Raw genomic sequence first — 25525 nt, 5'->3', positions numbered from 1 at the left:
TTGACATGGATGCTTTTCCGCAAAAGCACTTTTTGCGGAATAGCATCCATGGCCAATCTAGACGCGTTTTTGCGCAAAAAATCCACCATCGCCATTTTCACGATCAGGGCTTTTTTGAGCAAAACAAATCTCAGCTGTCTACACTGGCCCTTTTGCGCAAAACTTTTGCACAAAAGGGACTTTTGCCCAAATGGGAGCAGCATAGTATTTCCACAAAAAGCACTGATTTCTAACAGTAGGAAGTCAGTGCTTTTGCGGAAGTTCAAGCGGCCAGTGTAGACAGCTGGCAAGTTTTTCCAGAAAAGCGGCTGATTTTCCAGAAAAACTGGCCAGTTTAGACACAGCCTTGGTGTTTTTAAAAATCTGACCCTAAATAGACAAGACAGGCAAAGGGTAGGCAGAGAATCAGGCTATATCTACACTACAGTGATCTATTGGAGAAAGGTACGCAAATTTTTCCAATAGTTTTTTCAGAAGAGGCTTTTCCAAAATTTGGCCCATCTACAATGGGCCAAATTTCAAAAAAGCCTTCTCTTTTGAAAGAGCTCTTCTTCCTCATGGGAGGAGGAAGACAGAGCTTCCAAAAGAGCGCATCTGCTTCTCTGCAAAAAAATGCGTCTGCTCTTCCCTGGATGCTGCAGAGTTTTTCCAGGTATCCCAGAAAAACCTCATAGTGTAGACTTAGCCCCAGACGCACAGAGAAATGAAATGATTTACCTGGGACATTTACCAAGGAAATGTCAGAGCTGGGAATAGCACTTATGTATCCCAAGTTCCAGTCTCGTCCCTTGCGCACTAATCATGCGGCCTCTCAAATGTATCCTTATTTGTGAGAATCATCAAAGCTTTATCCAGCCCCATCGAATGACCTGAACATTGTTTGATCTATCCATTTCTTTAGCAAGTGCCAGGATTCTGAGTGCTCTGGTCTAAGGACCAGCATGGTGTTGGTGCATATTTGTGCATGAGCACAAATCCACAATTTCAAAGACATGTAGTTAGATATCCAATCATCTAGCTTTGTGTGTGCACACATGGGAGACTTGCACAGACATATGCCATTCTGCATGGACCATGTAGGTGAGCAGATGGACACCAATGGCAATGACAAAGAAGCCAAAAATCAGCCCTTTGCATGCGTATTTAATGTCCTTATAGGCAGCAAGAGAACTGTGAAACAACTTTGCATTTCATAGCTAATGTCAGCCCATGAAAATTTTATTGAATATTAAAAGGAAAAATGACACCTTGGCACTTGAACTGACTACATCTTGTGAGAGGTGCAAAGCCACTTCACCTTCAATGATTTATTAGACACACTTCTGCTTTCCTCTGGAAGAAAGAATTACTTAAATACCCAAGGAAAAGATTCTCCATTTGGTACATTTCCCATTCCTGTAAGTTACATGTGCACATTAAAAGAGGAACTTACCTCCTAGTCTCTTTTCCTCTGACAAATAGGTTGTGCATGGAAAACTGGGCACCTATTCAAATTAATCTATGTTGGCAAATATTTGATTCAATTCATGGAGCTCCATGGAACACTAGGTTGAGTTCTAGGAGATCTTCAGCTGCTGGAAATATTCCCCTCCTCCCCAAGTCTATAGAACTATTATGACTTACATCAATTAAGAATTTTCCTCTCCCCCTCTCTTTGAATCTGGATTTGGCAGAATCTTGCTGTTCACCACTTTATGTGGAGGGAAATCTGATTTCCTTGTAGCAGATTCAATGTTCTTTGATTCCCTCCCTCCTCTCTCAAAGTCAGGGAGGTCTGCACCTAGAGATACAAGGCTGCAACTGATATGTGTTTGCAAGTCCAGAAATGACAACAACCTTTCAGGTGCTATTTTCTGGCTTCTAGCAAAAGCATTGTGCATTGCTAATTGGACCATATGGAATTTCATTTTCCTCAACCCTTTTTAACAGTACAATATACTGTATCCTCTAACTCTAGCAGCTGATCTGTGCTATCCACACCTTCAGTGTGTCTCTTGTAATGTGTTTCACATATAGGCTTGTGTTTGATTCTGTTCTCCTGGGTTCTGACCTCAGATGAGAGCTGTAAATGGTGGTTGGTGGCAAGAAAGTACAATCACTTCCCCTTTATCAGTTTATTTTATTCCCTGCAGTTCTTCACAGCTCTACATTTTACTAAGTTTTCTCTTTATCAGTATGTCTAACAGGTGGCCGCTCTGATGCCTCTCAGCCTCCAGTTTGGTGCCTTGTAGCTTTCTTCCTGGCTGAGAAATGTCGCAGATGGAAATGAGCAGTTTCATCTCTTCCTGCCAGCTGTACAGTGATCATGTGATGGCAGTCACTCCAACCTGCCTGAGACTATGGTGTAGAAGTTGCATAGGAGTAGTCCCAGATGGAACCTGTGTCTGGTAGGACTATTCTATCCTTTTCAAAAAGGCAAAGTGATGTAGGTGAACATAACATCTCTGACAAGAGAACCAGCCAGGGTGCCAATTTTGATTATGTTCTTGCTGGCCAAGGAAATGGAGTTTTATCTTCATCCCTTACATTGTTTATTCCAGGACAGTGTTGAGGTGCACTAATAGGGTGAAGTGGGCAGATTGTATTGCTGATCTTATTCAGTAGATGTTTGATTTTGTTTCATTGGGTTTTCAATTTAGCAGATGCCTCCCAAAATGTTCTTTTAAAAGATTATTTTAAAAAAATATACAGTGTGTAGATATTTTTACTCAGATTTCCAGTTACACAAACCCCAGAAATAGGCTCTCCCACCAGAGAGAACTGAGGGATCCTCTATTATCTATTATTTATGTATTATAAGGGCACTCAAAACTCCCAGACAGGACCAGAACTCCATTCAGGGCCTGCAGGCCCACTGTGCTAACTGCTGTACAAACACATTGGAAGAGACAGTCCTTGTCTTAAGGAGTCTGAAATATAAACAAAGGATGCAAAGGGAGGCAGAAAGAAAGGATGAGGTGGGACTAGGGTGAGCATAGATACTTAATTGATGCTACATTCCTCTCAAAGGCTGCATTACATGTACATATATGTATGAAGAGACACACGGAGAGAGAGAGAGAAAGAGAGAGAGAGAGAGAGAGAGAGAGGAAGAGAGAGTCTGATTTTTTGACTGCTTCTTATAGTCATTGCATATACAGTATGGCTACGTCTACACTGGCACCCCTTTCCGGAAATGCTTACAACGGAACAGTTTTCCGTTGTAAGTATTTCTGGAAAAAGCGCGTCCACATTGGCAGGATGCTTTTCCGGAAAAGCACTTTTTCCGGAAAAGCGTCCGTGGCCAATGTAGACACGCTTTTCCGGAAAAAAGCCCCGATCGTCATTTTCATGATCGGGGCTTTTTTGTGAAAAACACTACTGTGCTGTCTACACTGGCCCTTTTCCAGAACAGTTTTTCCGGAAAAGGACTTTTGCCTGAATGGGAGCAGCATAGTTTTTCCGGAAAAACACTGACAATTTTACAGTAGATCGTCATTGCTTTTCCGGAAAAGCAAGCGGCCAGTGTAGACAGCTCGCAGCTTATTCCGGAAAAGGGGCTGCTTTTCCGGAATAAGTGGCCCAGTGTAGACACAGCCATAGGGATACGTGTATACAAAGATGGAAATGAAGACGTGTTTCAAAAAAATTGTATGTACTTGGGTATGGGAGGCCATATGACGTTAGAAGAAATTGGAGGCATGGATAGAGGTAGCAGTAAAGGCACGGATAACACAGATAAAGGAAAGAGAAGGAGGAAAAGAGACGGAATAATAGGAGAATGACAGCAGGAACAGTCACGTAGGACAGATCAGAGGACTTCATCCCCATTGTTCGTCTAGGATCTTTCTTAGAACTAAATTTACCTAAAGTTAAAATGCTTTTTCTTCCCTCTTATATCCAAACTAGGCCTTCCAGGTGTATTGACAAACTAGATATTTCAATTCAACTCTTTTTTTCACATCCAAGGGCAGTTATTCATGTGTCCCACAGTGTTACCTCTCCCTTTTATCAGATCGATAATTACTTTTTGGGTCACTGTCTAGCTGACTTGATTACAGACCTAAAAATGAGAAGATCCGTCTCCCATTTTCTATCTCCTGGCTCATCCACTCTTCTTTGAGCAATTTCAATGGCAAACTTCAGTAAACGAAATGCTATCTTTTCTGCATACGTTAGACTTACTGTAGCTAGGTAACCAATGAATTGGTTTATTTTAATCTTGTCAATTGTGTTCCATGTAAGGAGGCTGGAACACAATTATAGTGACCTCTAGAGATGGATGGCTTTTGGGTAGGAGTGGAAAAAGTTTCCTCATCCCTTTGGAGTATAACTGCTATGTAAGTTAGACAAGGTTGGGAACCCTTTTTTCATATTTTTTTTCATGTTTTTAGATCAGTGTAGCTTACCTCTTAAGAACAACAGCTAGAAAAGGCTCCGTTAACTGATTTGGTATCAGAGAACTGCATACATATATTGAAAGCTGTGGTAAGAATCACCACTACTCTGTCTTGAGTGACCATTTAAAAGGAACTTTACCCATCACACTTACCTGGTGACATGCAGCTTAGGAGAAAAGATCAGATTTTCAACATGACCTAGGGTCCCAATTGCTTAAAGTGGGGAGGAATGCAATTCATTGCTGAAGATACCTTACCCAGAATGCCCTCCCATTTCAGCTAGAAGGATGTTAATGAGAAGAATTTCATTTTATCACAGCTGTCACACTATACTTTCATATAATAGGCCAATATTCACCTCTGATTTATCAGTGGGATTACACCTGGGGTGAATTTGGACTACGGTGACTCAGTCAGTAATGGTGAACTAGACTGTAGAACTTTCACTGTTATATGTTACTCAGGTGTTATCTCTGTTCTTTTCTTATTTGCTAAACAAAAGGGCAACAATTTTAAATTTAATTTAAAAGGTCTCCAGACAGATTTAGTATTGGAAAAGAAGATATAGAGGGATGGAATAATGCACCCTGTTTTATTCTGGCCATTGTATTGTATTCTCATATGTTCTAATAAAGTATAAAATGACTCTCTGCTATGTTTGCTCCTGAGATAGCAGGGGTATTTTGAGATTGCAGTCTTCTTGGATTATTGAGATAATTCCCTCAGATCTCAATGGGTCAATAATAAAGTGGTGGCCACAAATACACGGCTGCTTCAATCCAGTGCCAGTCCTTCTCCCCTCTTTGCTAGGCAGCTGTGTACACATTGTCCTTTAATTTTACAACTTCAGTGCACCCTTAACACTCAAGGCACAACCATAAAAGCAATCAAATAGGGGTACTTAGCTAAACTTCCATAACGATTTGTATGGTGTGGCAGGTGACACCCCTTTACTTTCATTCTAGGGATTGAGTTATCCTGTAATGAGTGGGAGATTCATGAGACTCTGTGACATTAATAGGTAGCAAGTTTAAAAGAAAAGAAAGTATTTCTTCACACAACGCACAGCCAACCTATGGAACTCCTCGCCAGAGGATGTTGTGAAGACCAGGACTTTAACAGAGTTCAAAAAAGACCTAGATACATTCATGGGGGATAGGTCCTTCAATGGCAATTAGCCACGATGAGAGGAATGGTGCCCCTAGCCTCGGTTTGTCAGAAGCTGGGAATGGCGACAGGGGATGGATCACTTTATGATTCCCTGTTCTGTTCATTCCCTCTGGGGCACCTGGCATCGGCCACTGTTGGAAGGCAGGAGAGTGGGCTAGATGGACCTTTGATCTGACCCAGTATGGTCATTCGTATGTGCATATTAATAAGGAAAATTGTACTCTAAATTTCTGCCAGTCACGGAAGAACCCACCTCAATGTACTACTAATATACATGACTAGAAAAAAACCTTGCCATTTCAAAAGACCAATTATTTAGGTTTAATAACCCATAATTTAGTATTTCTGAATTGTTAGGAATTTCAGCAAGATTAGAAAGGTGAAGAAATGGGTTCGCATTACATCAAGATTATATGGCAAATTTTCACACCACATTTGAGACATTTGTACTAAAATTTTAGCGTGAGCTCACAGAGTCATTTTATAAAGACCACTCTTTGGACAGGCTAATTTGTCTATCTGTGTTCCATTTTAGGGCTTGATTTTAACGTGTGATTATTGCCACTAATACCACAGAAAGGGTAGGAAATCCATTAAATGTCTACAAGGGCAACTGGAATGGAAAATTCCTAAAGAAATCCTATTAGATTTTTTCCCATCAAATCAACAGTACAGACTTTTTGTGCTTTTCTTAATTATACATTGATATTAACTGGACTGTTGCATGATTTAAATCTGGCTCTTCTTCTCAGCTAGTCTGGGCTGCTGTAGTTTTTATGGCATCCAACTAACAACTGCATCATGCATTAATCTATCTAGAAAGAACACCTTAATATTTTTGGTCTTTTTTTAGAAGAAAAAAAGGCCCCAAGAATTTTATGAAAGCTTTTGGGTTCAGCCATTAGCAATCTTCTGCTGAGTATTTGAAACATTGCTTATTTTAATTGCTTCACAGGAGGAAAAAAATATCAAAGATGCCATTCTCTATTTCCAAACTTTGTAATTATTTCTCTCAGCCATTTGAAATAGCTTAAAAGTATTTTCATTGAAATGTAGATTTCTTCCATTTCAAATATACTTTTGTTCTCCAGTATTTCTTTTCCTTTCCTTTGGCTACTTCTTCTCTAGTCTCCTCTGCAGCAATACCTGGAGTTCGGCCTCTGAAAACGATAGCAGAGAGATCCATGTCTGTGCTCACACAAGCAGGTATCTCCCCATTATTTAAATGTACCATCTCCACCAGAAGCCCATCCTCTGCATGCTCTAAGGACTACAGTAATACTAGTTAACTTGTTCATAGCATTTCTCATCTGCTGATCTCAAAAAGAGGTAAGTATCATTTATTCCCATTTTATGGATGTGGAAAGTGAAGCACTGAGAGATTCAAGTTGCCAGCAAACAAGTGGCAAAGCCAGGAATAGACCTCTGGTCTACTGAATCCCACTCCAGTGTTCTCTCCACTTGACAACCCTATCTCCCAAGTCACATTTCAAGCCTATACTTCAAATCTACTAGTTTCAAAAACAGGAGCCTAAGATTAGTCTCTGCACATTTCAGTTTGCAAGGGGTTGGTTTTCATAAACATCTAAATGATATAAGAGCATAAGTAACATTCACTTCAGTGGAATAGGTGTGGGAACAAATTAGCCACATCAGGGATCTTGTTAGTCACAGGTGCCTACCATCCTAATTATCCCTGGGGACGGATCTACCCCCTAAAGCCTTTCCCACTGGAATCTGCCCCAGTTAACCTACAGATAAATTAAATAGTAACTCCAAAACTGCAAAAGAACAACAGTAAAAAGAATCCTGATGAAAACCTCAGACACATTTTGCTGGGGATGCCTTAAGATTTTCTCTGTCTCAATCCACTGTTGGCTATCTCCTCAGTTTCATACCTGCAACTGCCATATGTAAGGACAGACTTTCCATATTGACATTAAAGACATGCAAATCTTTAAAATTATCCCTTGAACACACTTACTTCAATCTGGAAAAATGAAACTTGGATGTTCAGAAAGCTTTTTGACTCAAGACTAGAGATCTTTTTAAAAGATATGCACTAAAAGCTCCACCAGAAGTGATGTGCTGGATGCAGAAATTACAAAGTCTGTTTCCAAGATATTCAGGAATTCACACTAGATGGTCATAATGAGGTCTTCTGGCCTTCCGATTTATGAAACACATCATCTCCAGTTTCAACCCGTGAGGACTGCACACTCCCCATTTCACAGAGCTTCATATTTAGATTGTATCCAATATCTTAAAGTGTAACTCATTCTAAAATGTGCCATGTGTTTTGCCTGGTCTTAATGTCAAAACCATAAGAATCTACCATGGGGGATGGTTCAGCTTAGTATCATTTGAAGGATTTATCAACGTCAGTGAATATTTCAGTGAGCTTACACTGAGTTTGGGAGTTGTGATGAAACCTGGAGACAGGTGAATTCTGTGTGGCTTTAGCCATATCAGCCCTACATGTTTGGTGTGTGAAGGAATTTACTAACTAAACTCTGCATTTGTTTCTCACTGAACTTGAACATCAGTCACAAAGCATTGAGGTCCTGTTGGACTCACCATCAGTGTTCCCTCTAAATCTTTCCACCTATGTGCAGAATAAATTTTGTTATTTGCACAGAGGTATGTGTGGCTGTGCACAACCAGTAGAAACACATGCTACCAGCTGTGGGTACTCTGCTAATTAGCTGGGCAGCATTTGAATCTCTCTGAGTGGCCACCCAAGTGGTCAAGTTATAGGGAACACTGCTCACCACTGATCCTGGATATGAAGGCAGCCACAGTAGCAAGACATTATTTCTTCATCCTATAGTTTGACAGGAAACTACACCACTTACTCTTAGATGAGGATCAGGCCACAATGATCTATGTGTTCACCATTTTTTGGCTGGGCCTTAGCAGCTCTGAGTATCCAGGTGTGAAGATGTGTGCTACTAAACTCACTTCAGTAGAATGCAGCAGCTTTCCTCCTGAGCAGGAAAAGACACAGAGAAAATATCATATGATGCTCAACTGGGCTACATCTGAGAATGTCCTCTAGCCACAGCTGTGCTTCTCTGGGATGATGCACCTATGGGCAGCTACACAAAACTCATGGGAGCCAAAACTAAGGTGTTCTTGGTTTCTGTGTCCTCAGCTGTGGAACAAAAGTATGGAAAGGGATGAGACTGAATCCAAGCAATACATTCTCCATACCCAGTTTTTACATAAACTTTTTGGCAGCAACCAAAGACAAGGAACCAGAACAGCAAAAATGAAAGAAAAATGAGAAAGAGGCAGGGGGCCAAGCTGTCTACAGAAAAAGCAGAAGTTTTATAAAAAAAAACTCTTTGGCTATGTCTACATTGACAAGATTTTGTGCAAATACTTTTAACGCAAGAGTTTTTGCGTTAAAGTATTTGCACAAGAGAGCGTCTATGCTGGCATGTGCTTTTGCACAAGAGATGGGCTTTTGCACAAAAGCATCCGTGCCAGTGTAGATGCTCTCTTGCGCAAGAAAGCTCCGATGGCCGTTTTAGCCATCAGGCTTTCTTGCACAAGAAATTCATGTTGCCAAGAACAGTTGCGCAAGAGGGCTTTTTCCTGAGCGGGAGCATCATAGTTCTTGCGCAAGAAGCACTGATTTCACACATTAGAACGTCAGTGTTCTTGCGCAAGTACTCCTCGCCAATGTAGACGGGTAGCATGTTTTTGCTCAAAAGCGCCCGCTTTTGTGCAAAATCATGCCAATGTAGACACAGCCTGTGTGTTTTGTGCTCCTATGCTACAATACTAGATTCTACATCCTAGGTATAACTAGCTAGATTAACTTCTTGCTCTCTCTTGTTCACAACAAACATGAACAAACCCCTTTTTTGCCTTAAATGTCTTCACAAATAGTTTCAGGACTTGTTGGGGACAGAGAGAGGAAGCAAGTGAGGCAGAATATTTAGAAGCTTCTCAACAATACAAATACCCTCAGGTCATGTTTGCCAGACTTCAGTAAAAGCAACAGACAATCCAAAAGTCAGAAAGTCTCTAAGTCTTGATGCATAGATCTAATTTTGTTGCAATCTCTACCTGCTTACAACCTTGTCATTATCTGAGCAGCGCTTTGTGTATTACTTGGAACCACATATAGTGAAATCGAAGAATCTTAATTGGAAGATTTAAATGGGTAGCTGAACGAATGCTAGCTGTGGCAAGAGTAAACCTTCATGATACCTGGGACAGGACAAATAACATAGTCAAAGAAAGAATGAATTATATTATTACAGGTTGAACCTCCCTAGTGCAGAACTCTCAGGTCTGGAAACATGTCTTCCAAAATGATTTTACTTAGCCAGATGTCTACTTTTCATGGGTTTGGCTAAATTTCCCAGAGTCCCATAAAGTTTTTTTTTTACAACCACCAGTTCTGGCTCTCAGTGTTCTGTGCTGTTATTTAGCTCTAATTTGCCCCTAAATGTCGTCTAAAAGCCAAGTGTGCAGTGGAAGTGTTGGTAATGCTGCTAGACAATATTGACCACCCATGGTTCTGAAAATTCTCTGGTTTGGAGTTAGTCAGGTCTTAAGGGTTCTGGGCTAGAGAGGTTCAACTGTAGTATTGCCACTTCAAAGAATGCATTTAAATATTTAGTCACAACGACTCAAAGGAGGTTGTTCAAAATAGCAACAGAGATAGCACTTACTAGAGAGCTAGATTGTGAAACCTTAACTCACATTAAGTAGAACTGCGTTCCCAAGCAGTTCCATTGATTTCACATGGAAGAGACCCTATAGTAGTCATGCCATTTCTTGCTTCTTGATTTTGATGGGACAGCAAAGGTATGAGGCCAACATGAGTGAGAGTCTCACAGGCTAGCCTGGAATGACATCTGTCAAAGAGAAGGTTTTAATGCATGTAAATTGTTCCCATATTGTATGCTAAGAGTTATTTTTGCATCTTTGTATTTTTTTGAATATCTTAGAATGTTGCAAACAAAATGAAAGAAAATGTTTCCATGCACTGTAAAATACAAATGGCATAAAAAAATTACTCAATACATCAGACAGTAAAAGTAGCATAACTAATGTGTATTATAGGATCCCTTACAAGTGATATGCTAAATCTCAAGGGGCTGAAGTGATAAAATAATTTGATGTATAAATGATGCAGCGGTTGCTATGGTAACAATGTATGCTTTATTGAATAGAACAAGAAATGGTCAAGTAAAGCTTGATAGCTAGGCTGGGGATTAAAGATAGACTTTGGCACTGTGGGAAATCCAACTTGAACTAGAATCCACTTGCCTTGAAGTTTTATTCTTGCTCTAATTGTGTCTAAATTTGGGGCTTTCTCCTTCAGAACCCAGCTTTTTTCCCCACTTGATTCTAGAGTGAAATAATAATAATAATTAAACAGTGAATAAATTCTGTGTTTGTCTTTGCAGTGAATCAAGCCTCAGTCATTGTGATAATTCCAAGAAAGTGAGAACTCCTATCTGAAATCTTCATTTGGTATAAAAATGAATCTGTTCCTGCCATGTAAATATGCCTGTTTTACCTCAGTCTTTGCTTACCTTCTATTCTTTAATTTTCTCCTTTCAATGGATTAGTCAGAACTGTTCCTGGGCTGGAAGTGGGGATTGGACAACAAGAACTTGAACCTTATTGGCTGAAAATGGAAAGCAAGAGTAGTTGAGATCCAAAAGCTGTTGCTATCACAGTCTTACAAAAATGTCATGCAAAGAGCAAGTGCAAACTTCCAAGACAGTCTCCCTTGTTTCTCAGTCAGCAGCAGCAGTGAGGAAAAGAGATGGGAGTCTTTCTAGCTGCATCTGAGAATACTGGTCCAGTAAAGCCATACTAATTCTGGTTAATTTAGGTGGATTCTGGCCTGTGAGGTGGTAGGAGAATTATAGGATGTGTTCTGTTAGACCCATCCTTTTCCAGTTTACAGTTCATTCAAGTAATAGAGGTGGCTTCTCTTCAGTGTAAGAAACAAACATTACACGGGTTTCTCACTGCCTCCATATTATGCTACAAGACATGTATGTTGCTGTTATCTTAATCCCCACCCTGTTCCTCAGTAAAGGAATTTTGAATGGTGTTTCTTATCCATTCCCCTTCCATCCCCTTTCCCCCTCGTACCCCCACACACACTACTACCACCACTACCAGCATATGGACACCTTGTCTGGATTTTTGTTGTGTTCTACCTTGGTCTATTACTGACAAAGCCTTGATTATGAACATCTAAATGGGGATAATATCTGCATTTTAAGGTATATTTTTGACTGCAACTCTTTTGTTGTTACAGGCATAACCATGGGTGTACACAGCATGTAAGCACACATCAAAGATGTGCATATTTCCATTGTATCTCCACTTCTCTCCCTTTCAGTGGGAGGGAAGATGCAAGGCTGTTCCCCCTCCCTCACAATTGGGACTGAGTTGCTTTCCATCTTGCATTGTATTAAACACACAGGCTGTGTCTAGACTGGCATGATTTTGCGGAAATACTTTTAATGGAAAAGTTTTTCCGTTAAAAGTATTTCCGCAAAAGCGTGTCTAGATTGGCACAGATGCTTTTGCGCAAAAAGTGCTTTTGCGCAAAAGCATCTATGGCCAGTCTAGAAACGATTTTGCGCAAGAAAGCCCCGATCGCCATTTTAGCCATAGGGGCTTTTTTGCGCAAAACAGTTCTTCCCTGTCTACACTGGCCCTCTTGTGCAAGTATTCTTGCACAAGAGGGCTTTTTCCCAAGCGGGAGCGTGAACGTATTTGCTCAAGAAGCACTGATTTTGTACATTACAAAGTCAGTGCTCTTGTGCAAATTCAAGTGGCCAGTGTAGACAGCTGGCAAGTTTTTGCTCAAAAGCAGCTGCTTTTGCGCAAAATGTTGCCAGTCTAGACGCACCCATAATGTACAACTAGGAGAACTGCACCCGGGCAACTTGTGGTGTTTTTCTTTTCCTAAACTGGTTAGACAACAAAAACAAGGTGTATGAAAGAAACTGTCCATCTCCTTCATTCCCCAAAAGTGCATTGTGCTGCCCAGGGAGTGCACAGCTGGATTCTCTTTGCATAGGGGCATCACATAGCTGATGGCATCCTCTTGTCACAATGTCCATGTTGTAGAATTATAGAAATGGAGGGCTTCAAGTGACTGAGACAGGTCATCTCCTCTTGCTGTGGACCAAGTATTCCTAGAGCATCCCTGACAGGTATGCCTAACCTGTTCTTGCATACCTCCAATGATGGGGACTCCATAATCTCCTTTAGTCACCCTTTCCAGGACTCAACTTCCTTACAAACATTTTTCCCTTGCAGATTAAACCAATTATCCTTTGTCCTACATGTGTCATGTATTTTGGTGTCACGTGCATGGTAGGGACTGCAAGGGAACATGCCAGAAGCACATTGTGTTGCAGTAATCCTGCCCGGCAGAGTGACCGCTAGCAAGATGTTGTTTCTGGTATGCGTTACACTATCTCTGAGGCTGCTCTAAGTTACTCCTCAGGCTGATCTGACCTTGAGATGCCCTGAGGATCAGGGAAGGTAAAAATGAGTTGGATCCATCTTTCTGTCCTTGCACCCATCACTCAAATCATAGGCTTGCCTCTCCTCCCTATAAAACATGAAGCTTGTTTGGGAACTGGAGCACTGATTGCCCTGTTTTCAGTATGGCGTAATGCAACAACACGTTACTTATACCCATTCTGGAAACTGGGTATGGCACACTGTGCACTGTCCCATTGAAGCTGTTAGATTCCTTAGCTACTTACAATTCACTAGTTAGCTACACTCTTCAGGTTTGCATTCTTCACAGATATGCCTCCTTGAGGAGATTTGAGGGAACAGAATGGTGCCGACATGCAAAAACCAAAGGTAATGTAATAGCTGTTGCTTGTGTTTTTTAATTATCAGAGAATCATGCTGGTTTTTAAGTGTTCTAGAAAAGCCATTACAACACTGCTGCCACCAACCTCTGGGTTGCCTTAAGACAGCTGCCACAAATAAGCATTCACACTTTTCCTCTTTTCTTTTATTAACTCCTTGCTTACCACTGGCTGGAGGAATTTGTTTATTTATCTTAATGAAGTGTCTGTTCAGGGCGACTGGGCGGCCCAAGAGCTTTGTAATGCAATAAAGAGTCTTTTATGTCTAGCTTGTGAGTTCAAATCCAGCACATCTGGTAAGTATCCAAAAGCCAATACTATCAGAAGCTGCGTGGTGAGCTTTGTGAAATGAGTTAGGCCATCTCTGCTTGTTTACAAATGCCAGCTTCACCGTAAAAAGTGACCCAGTTAGTACTAAGTATCACCCATTTTTTACTTTCTTAGGAGAGAGAGAGAGGTTAGGGACATGGGTGAGCCATGAAAACTCAGCCACCCATTCATCCCTGATGATGAGTTTCATGAGGTCAAGATTTGAAGCACATGGACGAGGAAGCTTGCGCCCCTGCAAACTATGCTTCTCCTTTTCTCTTCATACGGGATTTAAAATCTGAAGTTTTCAAACCTGACTGGCAGCTATTAGGCTCCTAAATGTGTATTTAGCCACGGAAATGTAATGGCCCAGTTTTTGTATGTAGATTGGCGGATATGCGTTTTATATCTGCGGGTCATTTTTGCAGATACGGATGCAGATGCGGGTACAAATTTTGTATCTAGAATCCCGCAAATTTGCAGATCTCTGCTTTATATCTACAGGGATCTGCAACCATGGATGTGGGTCTGAATAACTGCAGATCATTTTTGCAGATGCGGATATGGATACCAATTTTGTATTCACACAAGGCTCTATTCATATATGATGCTTATAATATCAGTGAAGTCTGTAGGAGCTGAAAGGATGCAACATCTGTGAACTTTTATTTGAGTGCTTAAAAAGTCAACTTTAACTCTTAAGGTATCAAGTATTTCCATCCATGCTGGAAATTAAATATACATACTGGAAGTGTATATCCTTCAGTGCACATAGAGTTAATATGTTAGGAATTATCTGGAGGGCATCTCTTCAGGTGTTGATCAGGAAAACACTGCATGGGCTATTAAAATAGCTACTTTTGGTAGGGTTGCAGGTCAGGGGTAGCTTACTCCTATATCCTCCCTTGTAGTCTGACCTGTGCACCACTCTTTTTAAGGTCAGGCCCTTAACATCAGGAACCTGTTAGAAAGAAAGATGGGATAATTTATAAAGCTGTTGCCATTCTTAGGGTTAGGTGTGGAGGTAGAGGGGGGGATACAGCCCAATAAATCTTGATCTATTGAAAAACAAACCACACTTAAATTTGAATCACAAGCTCATTCAAATCTGAGAGTCCTGGCCAAAAAGTCAACAAGCTTGAACTTGCCCACAATGTACTAGTCACCATGATCAATTTCTAATCATACTCTGGAGCCCTAATGATAATATTCTCTTCTGTTAGTTACTGTTTAATCTGTAATATCTTGATGCAGGAGTTAAATTGGTATACCTGTGTTAATTAAACAGAAGACAGCAGAGACAGTTTTCATTCCGAAATTCTTTTGAGTAGATTGTTTCCCAGTGCTTCACAACTGGGAAAAAATAACAAATCCAGACACATTGTGAATAATTTTAATCCCTGCTGAAGAAGCTATTTTACTCATACAGTGATCTATGATCTTTTTTTGTAACATGGTATATTTAATTATTTTGCTGCTCTATGTCCGTTTCCTTTACTTTTCTCCTTTTCTCAGTGTGCATATGCATGTGTACATTCATAACAATCTTTTACTCTTAATCACAAGGAAGCGTGCACATGCATAGGTGCCAGGACTGGAAAAAAAAAACAAGTTCATGAATTGTACTTTCAAACTTTGTCTGCAGATTAGTATATGCAAACATACGTCTGCCCCTCTTCGTCTTGGATAATTGGTCACAAATGCTACTTGACACTTTTCAAAGCAGACACTTTAAATACTTCTGAACATTGCTGAACTTTTTGGCAGGAATTCATTTGCTTTCTAGCCCAGCCACTCATTCATGACCCAGTCCTGCCATTCATATTCCGCAGTGTTCTGCCAGAGTGAAAGAAGCAAACACAAGACCAGAGTCGTAACTGGTTTAAGGCAGCATACTTCCATTGGATTCCATTGGAGATGCATCAATTTAGAACAGCTAGTGTTCCTGCCTTTGCCAATACTAGTTAACCAGGGCATTTTAGTCTCAGACGCCTCTTTATAAGTTTAAACTTTCAGACTACTCTGTATATATTGTAGCACAATGGATATCTGAAGGGATGAGGTCACACCATATTGTCAGAAAACACATCACATTTTAATGCACCTGTAGCCATCACACATGGATACCAGCTCTAGGGCTAGCCACAGATGACCCTGTCTGGCAATTCTCATTCACCCAGCCCCTTTCAAACCTGCCCATGTACAACTCAGCTGGTGGAGGGGAAAGTCCATTAATAGATAGATAGATATGTTTCAGTGAATACACTGAAAAATAAATACCAGTAAATGGAAAACAAGTGACTTAGAGTGTTCCATATAATTTCGTGCTGGTAATCAGTCCATTGTTTGTGCTGACATTCTGTGACTGCTGTGTGTTTACTTAACATGCACAGTTACTGTAAGAACGGAGCAGCCTGTACAGCCCACTTAGAAGTGCTTGCCAGATCCCAGGGAGGGTTTCTATGTTATTCCAGTATTATTTTTGGGTATTAGCATGTTCCCTTAAGATTGTCACTGAGAACATTTTATTTTATCTAATGACTTATTTCAGTTTTATTCCAGCAGTCTCCGACTGCAGTAGTCTTCCATGCACATGCATATCCATTAACACTCTATGTAAAATGTGAGCTACTTGTTTTCTATACTGGCATTTGTTTATTTTTCAGTATATTAAGCATATTCCTGTTGCACTTTGAAGGACTCATTACAGTGCAATGTTTCTACGTTGCTTTCTTCATCCAGAAAATGGACAGAAAAGGAGCAGATTGAGTTTAGTTTGAGAAGTAGGTGAAGGTTCAGGTGGAGTCTTATTTTATCGGAAATAATATTAAACCAATTTGTAAGATGTAGCCAGCACTAATTTTTGAAGGAACTATTTGGTTCATTCTGTACCAAGACCCAGCATATATCCTGTCACTGGATCAACTTCTGCCTCAGCATCACTGGGTTCACACAGAGCAGACGAAGGGAGGAGGCAAACAGGGCTGGCCTTACCATGAGGACAACTGAAGCGGCCGCCTCAGGTGCCAGACTGTGGGGGGGGGCACCACTAGGCCCCAGAGAATTGAGACTTTTCAAAGTTTTGGCCCAAGCAAGGGAGCATGGGGGCGTCATTTGAGCTCCCCACCTCAAGTGCCAAAACGTTGTGGACCGGCTCTGGAGGCAAAGGTAGTTTAAGGCACATTTCTCTCATCCCTGCTTTTCTGTGTCAACTGGGAGCAAATCATTGCCTGGCACAAGTTATAGAAATAGCTGGAATGACAGTTCCTTTGGCCTTGTGTGTCCTGACTCCACACCCTCCAGTCCCTGTCACAATCCCTTCTCATTGCCAGCCCCATCCTGAACACGCTCATCCTACAGGAGGGGAATAGGTGGCACAAACCAGCTTCATAATGCAGAGGGATTCTCCTACATCCAGAGAACCCTTAACTGTCCTATTGGGACAACTTGATCCTGGGTGTGTGCTGGAGCAGGGTGAAGGGAAACTTAGAGTAGGCCAGGGATCTGTCCCATTGACTTCAAAGGGACTGACTGGGCAGAATTCACTCATATTTTTATTACATGGGGCTCGCTAGTATTGTATTAATTAAGTATCTTGGTCCTAGGTCTTACAGAGCCCTGAATGAAATAAAACATGAAACCTCATGTACTACTAGGCCTTTGGCACTACAAATGTGGCCTGGCCATGGATTTCCCTACATTCCCTTCTAAAGTTCCCCATCAGTTTTACATGCAGTGCTGCCAATTTATTCCTTTTCCAATTCCCATGCTGTCCAAATTCAAACACCCACTCTAATTTCAATTCCCTGGGCTATGTGTGAGATTGCATCTAAGCAGGACTCTAATTGGCAAAAGAGGTGCCATCAACCTACACTCTGTGCCAAGTTAGCCTTTGTGCCCACTTCTTTGACTTAGAAACATTTAAAATACTGTGTCTAGTTTCAGGATAGAAGAGAGCCAAAGGAGCCAGACACTACTGGCTGTGGTCTTCTAACACTTTCACTAACTGTAGCACTAACAGTGGTAATTACTCCCAAGAAGTAATAGTTTGTGAAGAAAAGAAAAGAAAAGAAAAGAAAAGAAAAGAAAAGAAAAGAAAAGAAAAGAAAAGAAAAGAAAATTGTCTGTGATGAAGCTTGCTCAGTAATGCCACAAGTGACTAAAAAGAGCTCACAGCACATCAATGACTCAGTGCCAAGTACAAACAGGATATGAGTCAAAGTCCAGAAAGGCCCTACATAGCACTACCTGACCATAGATGGAGATTTCCAAGTTCATGGTCATTAGTGGCTAAACTCTCACTTACATTTGGAGTTGGACATCTAACAGCTCACTGTGTCTTTAAAAATGTCCCACATAAGCTTTGCTTTGGGGACTTGTAGCAAAAGTACAAATAGTTCCCAATAGCTCTCTGATCCTGGTACAATATAAAGATATTTTTCTATTTGTATGCATTAACAAAAATTTTGCCTACCCTCAAAAAGAAAACCAACAAAAAGCCTTGTCTAGGTTAAAGATCTGACATAGGCCCACAAAAGAGCATTCAGAGTTAAGGATGATCCTCCATCTAGAACTCAGAACATTGTTCCCTGGATGACGCGGCCAGCAGGAGTACATAAGGTTACCACTGATGTAAGCCATCTGTTGCAATGCCTCATGAATGCTGTTATTGAAAGTGAGTAAATTGTTGCATGAATGGGCAAAGATTTGCTTGGTGTGCTCATAGTGTTGTGGCCAAATTCCAGTGTTGGTAATTATATTCTGCCTAACTACAGAATATGTGTGTCAGAGGAGATTCCTTCTTCTCTTAATGTTCACAATTTGTGTTTAGTGTTGCTATAAAACAGTTGTTGAGTTTCGCTGTATTTGTGGATCAAGATCTGTGTACAAGAAAAACTGTTTTTAATTCATCTGGGTAAGTCAGTTGTATGATTTAATCTGATTATTATAAGATGTCTATATTAAAAGAAAATGTGAAATTTATTTCTAGCTCACCCACCTATATTGTTGTTAGTGGCATTACAACACAGAAAAATTGAGCCAGCCATAGTAATAACCATCATGTGTTAGGGTTTTTTTTTTATTCACTGGCTAACTTGTATCTTGACTCATTGGGATCAAAAACTAGTAGGTTGTCCCTATTTGAGAATAGTTTTGTGTCACAAGTAGGCCTTTTTGTTGAATTATTATGCAAACAATAAGATAATATTTAATTCTGACTATTCAAAGTCCTTTGAATCTCTTAGTATGTTAGTTTACATCACTAATGTAGTAAAAGCTGAATGAAAAAGCTCGATTTATTTGGAAAATTATGTATTCCTAAAAATGTGTGTGCAGATCATTTTTAAGTTAGGTCTCCTGTCCCAGATGACCCACATCACATAATCTGATACCATGTAATGTCCGTAAATGATAAAAATGAAACAAAATGCCATTTTCTTTTTGGTCCATAAAGAGCCAGTACAGAGGACAGTGAGGGATAGGGAACCTACTGAGGACCAGCATTCTCTCTGCTAAAATTCACCATCAAATCAGTCCAATCCTCCAGACTCCATCTGAGTTCTCGGGTTGACTCACTCTGACTTCACTGCATAATCAGAAGGCTTTTGATCCTTAACTGGGAAACCAAAGAGGAAAGTAAATGCCCTCACAGGTTGTAATATAAACTTGGGAAAAATGAAATGTACAAGGAACATTTAATATTATAAAATGATAGTTGCAGTAAGTAGATTAGGAATGAGACGGCTGGAGAATCCAGACTGTGCATTTCAGTCAATTCACTTCTCATGCCTTCAACATTTTGTTTAATTTAGAAGGAAACAGTTCTGAGCTGAGATAAAATCTACAAACAAAATTGACACTAAATCACTACACAGGCTAACATAACAATTTAATCTAGCCTGTGTTTCCCCTAGCTTTATGCCTAGGGTTTGATTTCTTCTTCTTCTGTTTCTGACATCTATTCATTTTATTTTACTGGGCTAACCTTAACTTGGAAGCTCAAAAATAGTCCCAGTCCTGAAGTGACTAGGGCTTCAGTGGGAACATTAGCAGGACAAACATTTGTATTATATGTCCTAAAGGATAGGGTATTAAATCTCTTGTTTTAGGCATTATGTGGCTATAGCAGATGTCACAAAATGTTTTTCCGTCATGTTTAGCATTGGCCTTGCACATTATGGAGATATTCTCCTTCCTCTGGTGTATCATGTACAGGACAATATTGAAATTAATAGACTTCTAGTTCGGCCTAATGTATCAAATCAGTACAGGTTGAACCTCTCTAGTCCGGCACCCTTGGGATCTGACCGGTGCCGCACAAGAGAATTTGCCAAACCATAGGAGGTTAATATTATCTAGCAGCATTACATACACTTCCACTACTCACTGGGCTCAGAAGATATTTAGGCATAAATTAGAGCTAAATAACAACACAGAACATGGAGAGCCAGGACTGGTAGCTGTAACAAACTTTATGGGACTTCAGGAAACTTGGCCACACCCATGGATATGGCTAACTAAAACCATCCTGGACCATGGATGTTGCTGAACCAGAGAGTGCCAGATTAGAGACTGTCAACCTACATTCTGCATTTAGGGATTTATTCTTCCCTTACTGCTACTGAGAGGGGCAGGAATGATAAAAAAAACTTAGCCCAGACCGGCTTAAAACCATAGGCACTGAGTTCCTATCCTTAAAAATCCATTTTATGCAGCCAGTTTCAGAGTCTTGAGTCTCCGAATAAAATATTTGGCTGGGTAAGAGAGCAAATTTAATATTCAGAGCCTTTGCCTATTTTGATCCATCCCCAATTGGTTGTGTGGGAACTATTCTTAAGGGAGAAATGGTGTATTTCAGTGATTAAACAGAGTCAGCAGCAACAGTTTAAAATACTATTGAAGTGTCTGGGCCACATATTAAAGGCATTTAAGCACCTAAATATTAGGATAAGCTCCTAATAGGGTTTTCAAAAGCACGTGGCTGCATTTTTCATCTATAGGCACCTAAACGCCTGTAAAATCTAGCCCATAGATGTTTGGAGGATGCAACATGGGGGTTACACAATGAAGCTGCTGCCCAGGATGCTTCAAAGGAATGTTATTTCAGGTCTGCTCTGATTTCTAATTAGATAATGAATGATGTAGGACTCTAAAGCCAACCTGGAATTTGTGTTAGCACTTTGCATGTATGAATGACAAAGGGATACTGATTTCATAGCGATTTAAATGATCCAGCAAAAGAATGTTTAAACGTCTTTAATGCCCAGCTATGCCAGAGCACCTGGAAATAGCAAATTAACTCCAGATGTTTTGCCATTGACAAACTTGTTTCTTTTACAGCCACACAACACACACACACACACACACACAGAATGACTTCCAATTCCACAAATGAAAGGGAGCAGTTTCAGCTCCGAGTGCCTCGATAACTCTGAATTGCAAGTGCTGGAAGGAATTTTAATCTACATAGTTTTAAAATAGAGGGGGGCTTTTAAATATGCTGCAAACAATTTGTGATGGTCATCTCTAAAATGCAGTTCCATTATCCTTTTCCATTTGGAATGAATGAGCTAATTAATTTCAGGCCATACTTGATGAGGTCAGCACCATACGAAGGGTGCGTGCTAGACATTGCTAATCTCTTTCAGCTGAGAGTGATGAATTAAAGATGAAGCATGCCTTTGCAGGCCTAATTTAGAATGTATATCAAAAACCTACAGCAAATAATACTATACCCTACAACAAAGGAAAACTTGTTCTCTCAGGCTCCCATGTAGTGTTGATTTTAAAGCCATTTTCATTTCACTTTGGAGTTCCAGCTGTGGATGGGTGAAACAGTTCAGAAAAATCAAGCTTTCTCAGCCTGCATGGACAAAAGTGATGGGTGGGGGGAAACCAGTCTGTGTTTGATCCGGTATGTATTGTGATTCTAACTGTATGCACCACATTTCATAGATTTCTCAAAGTCCTGCATTCCCCAAGATAATAGTACCTGTGACATATTACCCCCATGCTCCAAAGAAGTTTTTCTAATATATTGTAAAGTCTAAAGGGAAAAGCAATACATTTGTTAATGATGGTTCTTATAAATTTTTACTGGGTTTTCTATGTTTCCCCTATTTTATAGGTATGGTATATAATTTGTTGGAAATAATAATAATAAATAAATAATACACAAATAAATAATAATACACTAGCTTTGAGCCAGTAGAAAGCTAGATCTTTCCATGTTTATTCACACTGAGTAGCACCTTCTTCCTTAAATAGTCCCATTTGCTTACTTGAGTAAAGTTAGCAGAATTTGGCCCAAAAGAGTGCTATGAAAACCATTGTTAAACCAGGCCATAGCCTCAGACAGTGTAAAGTGGTGTAGCTCCATTTAATTCTGGTATAGGCTATGCTGATTTATTACCCAGTTCTCATTGATGGCCAAGTCTTTCCATACTTAGGCAAAACTCGAAGGCTACATCTAGACTGGCATGATTTTCCGCAAATGCTTTTAACGGAAAAGTTTTCCGTTAAAAGCATTTGCAGAACAGAGCATCTAGATTGGCATGGATGCTTTTCCGCAAAAGCACTTTTTGCAGAAAAGCGTCCATGCCAATCTAGACGCGGTTTTGAGCAAGAAAGCCCCGATCGCCATTTTCGCGATCGGGGCTTTTTTGCGCAAAACAATACCACGTTGTCTACACTGGCCCTCTTGTGCAAAAGCATTTGCGCAAGAGGGCTTTTGTCCAAACGGGAGTAGCATAGCATTTCCGCAAGAAGCACTGATTTCAGACAGTAGGAAGTCAGTGTTCTTGAAGAAATTCAAGCAGCCAGTATAGACAGCTGGCAAGTTTTTCCCCAAAAGCAGCTGCTTTTGCGGAAAAACTTGCCAGTCTAGATGCAGCCAAACTGAAATCAACCTGAGTTTTCCCAAAGTAAGAGGCTGTAGGATTTGGCCTCATATGCAGCAACCAATTAGACAGGATTGTCAATTCTGTAAAACAGATAATCCAAACTGTAAATTTGTTCTCTGGAGTGAGAGGTTGAAAACAATAGACCTCGGGCTACCCCAACATTGTGTTTCTTAGTACCTAGCGATTAGCTGAAATTCTTGACAGGTTATTGCAATGAATCAAAGTTCCCAACTGGTGGCCATAACCGGCTGCTGTCTTTGTATCCCAGTAGTCCTCATTAGAACAAAGCTGCTTCGAATTAAATCCAATCTACATGCCGAATCAATCTTTCAACCCTTTGATTGCTTCTGAAAATATTTATATTTCTTAATAATGCACATTTTGTGCTGCAGCCTGTGATTAAATGCAGACAAGGTCTAGAAAAGCCTAGAGTGTATGCGGAAGGGGTTATTTGGGACAGGAAAGGAAAGATAAAGAACACAGGTTTTTCCCATTGTGGAGCCATTAGAGTGTATAAATCTAGCAAATTTAGTTCTATAAGCATCAGAGTGGGTTGGTAATAAATACAGATTGGAGTATTATAATAACCAAATGGAGTTTATGGATTATGCTCAGTAGTTCATAATTCTCCAATGCTGTACTCTAGCTAGCTTTCTCACTGCACTGAACTTTATTAATATTCTCTTTGCATGTTTCCTGGTGAAAAGTTAAAGATTGCAATGATACTCTACATAATACCAACATATTTAAAGGATCTTCCCTTCAAACTAATTTCAGGGAATGGTTTTTAAAGGGTTTAATTAGAAGAAACAGATGCTGTAAATCAGCTACTAACTCCATTAAAAGTTGCCAATTTACACCAGTTGTGGATCTGGCATTAGGTGCATGAAAATAAGAATTTGAACATAAAGGAGTAAACCATTATTAGTGCTTATCCAATTAATTTTGTAGGTGGCCAATAATGGGTTCTGCTGTGGGAAACACACAAAGGCTTTCCAGATGTAGCCCAGGGTAAACAGCATGTAATATGTTTAGTAAATGGTGATATAAACTACAGATAAGATAAGGTGACGAGGGAAAGAGGTATCTCATTCCTTGTCTGAGACGTTTTGAATGATTATTAAAATTTGTATAGCTAGGTCCTGATCCTGCATAATGGGAATTGTGCCCTTGTTTGGGAACACAGATGAGATGAGGAAAAATTTCTTGGAGTTCCACCCAAAGCATAAGCGACTGTTGTTACTTATAATAATAATAATGAAAAGGTGAGGGGGGGGGGAGCTGACTTTTTAGAAATATATTAGAATAAATTGGGTGGCAAAATTATTATTATCCCTGGGTACAGGGAAGAAATCTGAGAACTGAATCAAAAATATATCGTTTAGTTATAATCATCAAGATGGCAAAGGCAGATCTAGTGTATTTGTTTCCTTTGTTTGTAAATTTTCATTATCGTGTTTCAAGTCTTCAGTAAGGATGGAAGGAAAAAAAATTACCCACAATTTTTTTTCATTCATTCAACATACATTTCATTTATTAATCTGTCATTTCCTAAATATGTTGTTGTTATTTTTATTGTTATTAATATTATGTGCTGACCCTTGACTATTATTCTGCATTAAAATGCAGTCAGGATATATGTCTTCCACGGCAGGAGAACTTACATATTATCACCAGGAAAAAAAATTCTTGTGTCAGGGTCTGATCCAAAATCTACTAAAGTTAATAGAAAGACTCCCATTAACTTTAGTAGATTTTGGATCTGGCTCAGAATAAAGAAGTGATACAATGAAGCTGATATTTTATGAATAACTTCTATTATTTGACCAGCCCAATTTTACACTACACTAGGAGTTCATTATTGAAAAGAAGCCTTTTGTGTGAGAACTTTAAAATGTATCCTTGAGTGAAGAGACACACAAAACACAGAGACTATTGTCTTACGGGGTGCTTTTATTAAGCAGTTCCAGCCGAAAGGTGTATGCCTATTTTTAAAAGAAATTTTCTGATTGTAGATAACGGCTCAATTTGATTTAGTGTCGAATGATAGTGATGGGGTTGATAACTGAGCATTCATCGGTAATTCATCTTGTGCTAGTAGAAATTTACAGCAAAGCAGTGCTTTCCCAACACTGACAAGTCCTATTAATCTTCTTCAGACACATTTCAATAGGTGTCTCCATCTGTGCCCAACATCTAAACACTCTGGCATCACTAGGGACTTTGAGACACCTTCATTTCAGGTTACACTAGTGAAAATGTGATACTAGATTGCACTCTATTTTTTAACCTAATTCTCTCTTTTCATTCAATTAGCCTTTCATGCCTACATTTTTCAACTTATGTGTAATACCCTTTTTCCCAGAAAGAGCTTAAATGGAGATTTTATGTCTTATAGACACAAACTATACTATGTTGATAGTAACCTAAAACTTAAACTTTTAAAACAACATAATATGGTACATAGTTGCGGTGGAACTGGAGATACTGTCCGCAATGTATATTCTGTATAGCATGCCCACAAGGCAAAATATATCTGTCATAATACAGCTCTTACAAGCATTATTAGGCCTGAGTAGAGGAAGGACTGAAATCAAATTTATTCTTTTTCCAGTTTACCAGTTTTTAAAATGGTTCCTTGCACAGCACTTGTTTGAAATCCACTACCCAGTATCCATGTGTGTCCAACTATATACAGATTAAAACTATGTAACACATCTTGCTTTACATGTATAATAATGCATAGACAAACATTCCACAGTCAAATTAGAACAGTAACATTTAAGGATGTATTATGCTCAAACTTTCTTGCTTGTTATTAAAAAGAAAATTAATTTCCGAACCATGTGGGCAAGTCATAGTGCAAACTGAACGTGAATTTCAC

At 39.8% G+C, this 25525-nt stretch overlaps 1 long non-coding RNA gene across 15 annotated transcripts in view; it reads right to left on the bottom strand.

The window, feature by feature from the left end:
- LOC102451360 (uncharacterized) overlaps positions 1-25525 on the bottom strand; it is a 156913-nt gene that overhangs the window by 117323 nt on the left and 14065 nt on the right. For 11 of the 15 annotated variants that reach the window (XR_001368550.3, XR_332318.4, XR_012895715.1 and 8 more), the window contains exons 3-5: positions 11108-11194; positions 10269-10423; positions 8405-8536 (exon numbers count right to left, since the gene is read on the bottom strand). This is a non-coding gene — a long non-coding RNA (uncharacterized LOC102451360). Of the gene's footprint in view, positions 1-1247; positions 1333-3320; positions 6710-8404; positions 8537-10268; positions 10424-11107; positions 11203-25525 lie in introns of those variants that run through there. The other 4 variants (XR_012895709.1, XR_012895711.1, XR_012895716.1 and 1 more) reach the window with 3 other exon arrangements.

Source organism: Pelodiscus sinensis, chromosome 14 (genome assembly GCF_049634645.1).
Source record: "Pelodiscus sinensis isolate JC-2024 chromosome 14, ASM4963464v1, whole genome shotgun sequence".
In the NCBI taxonomy this organism is placed as follows: Eukaryota; Metazoa; Chordata; order Testudines; family Trionychidae; genus Pelodiscus; species Pelodiscus sinensis.
The sequence above is the reverse complement of the archived record's forward strand: the minus strand, read 5'-3'. Positions and strand labels throughout refer to the sequence as shown.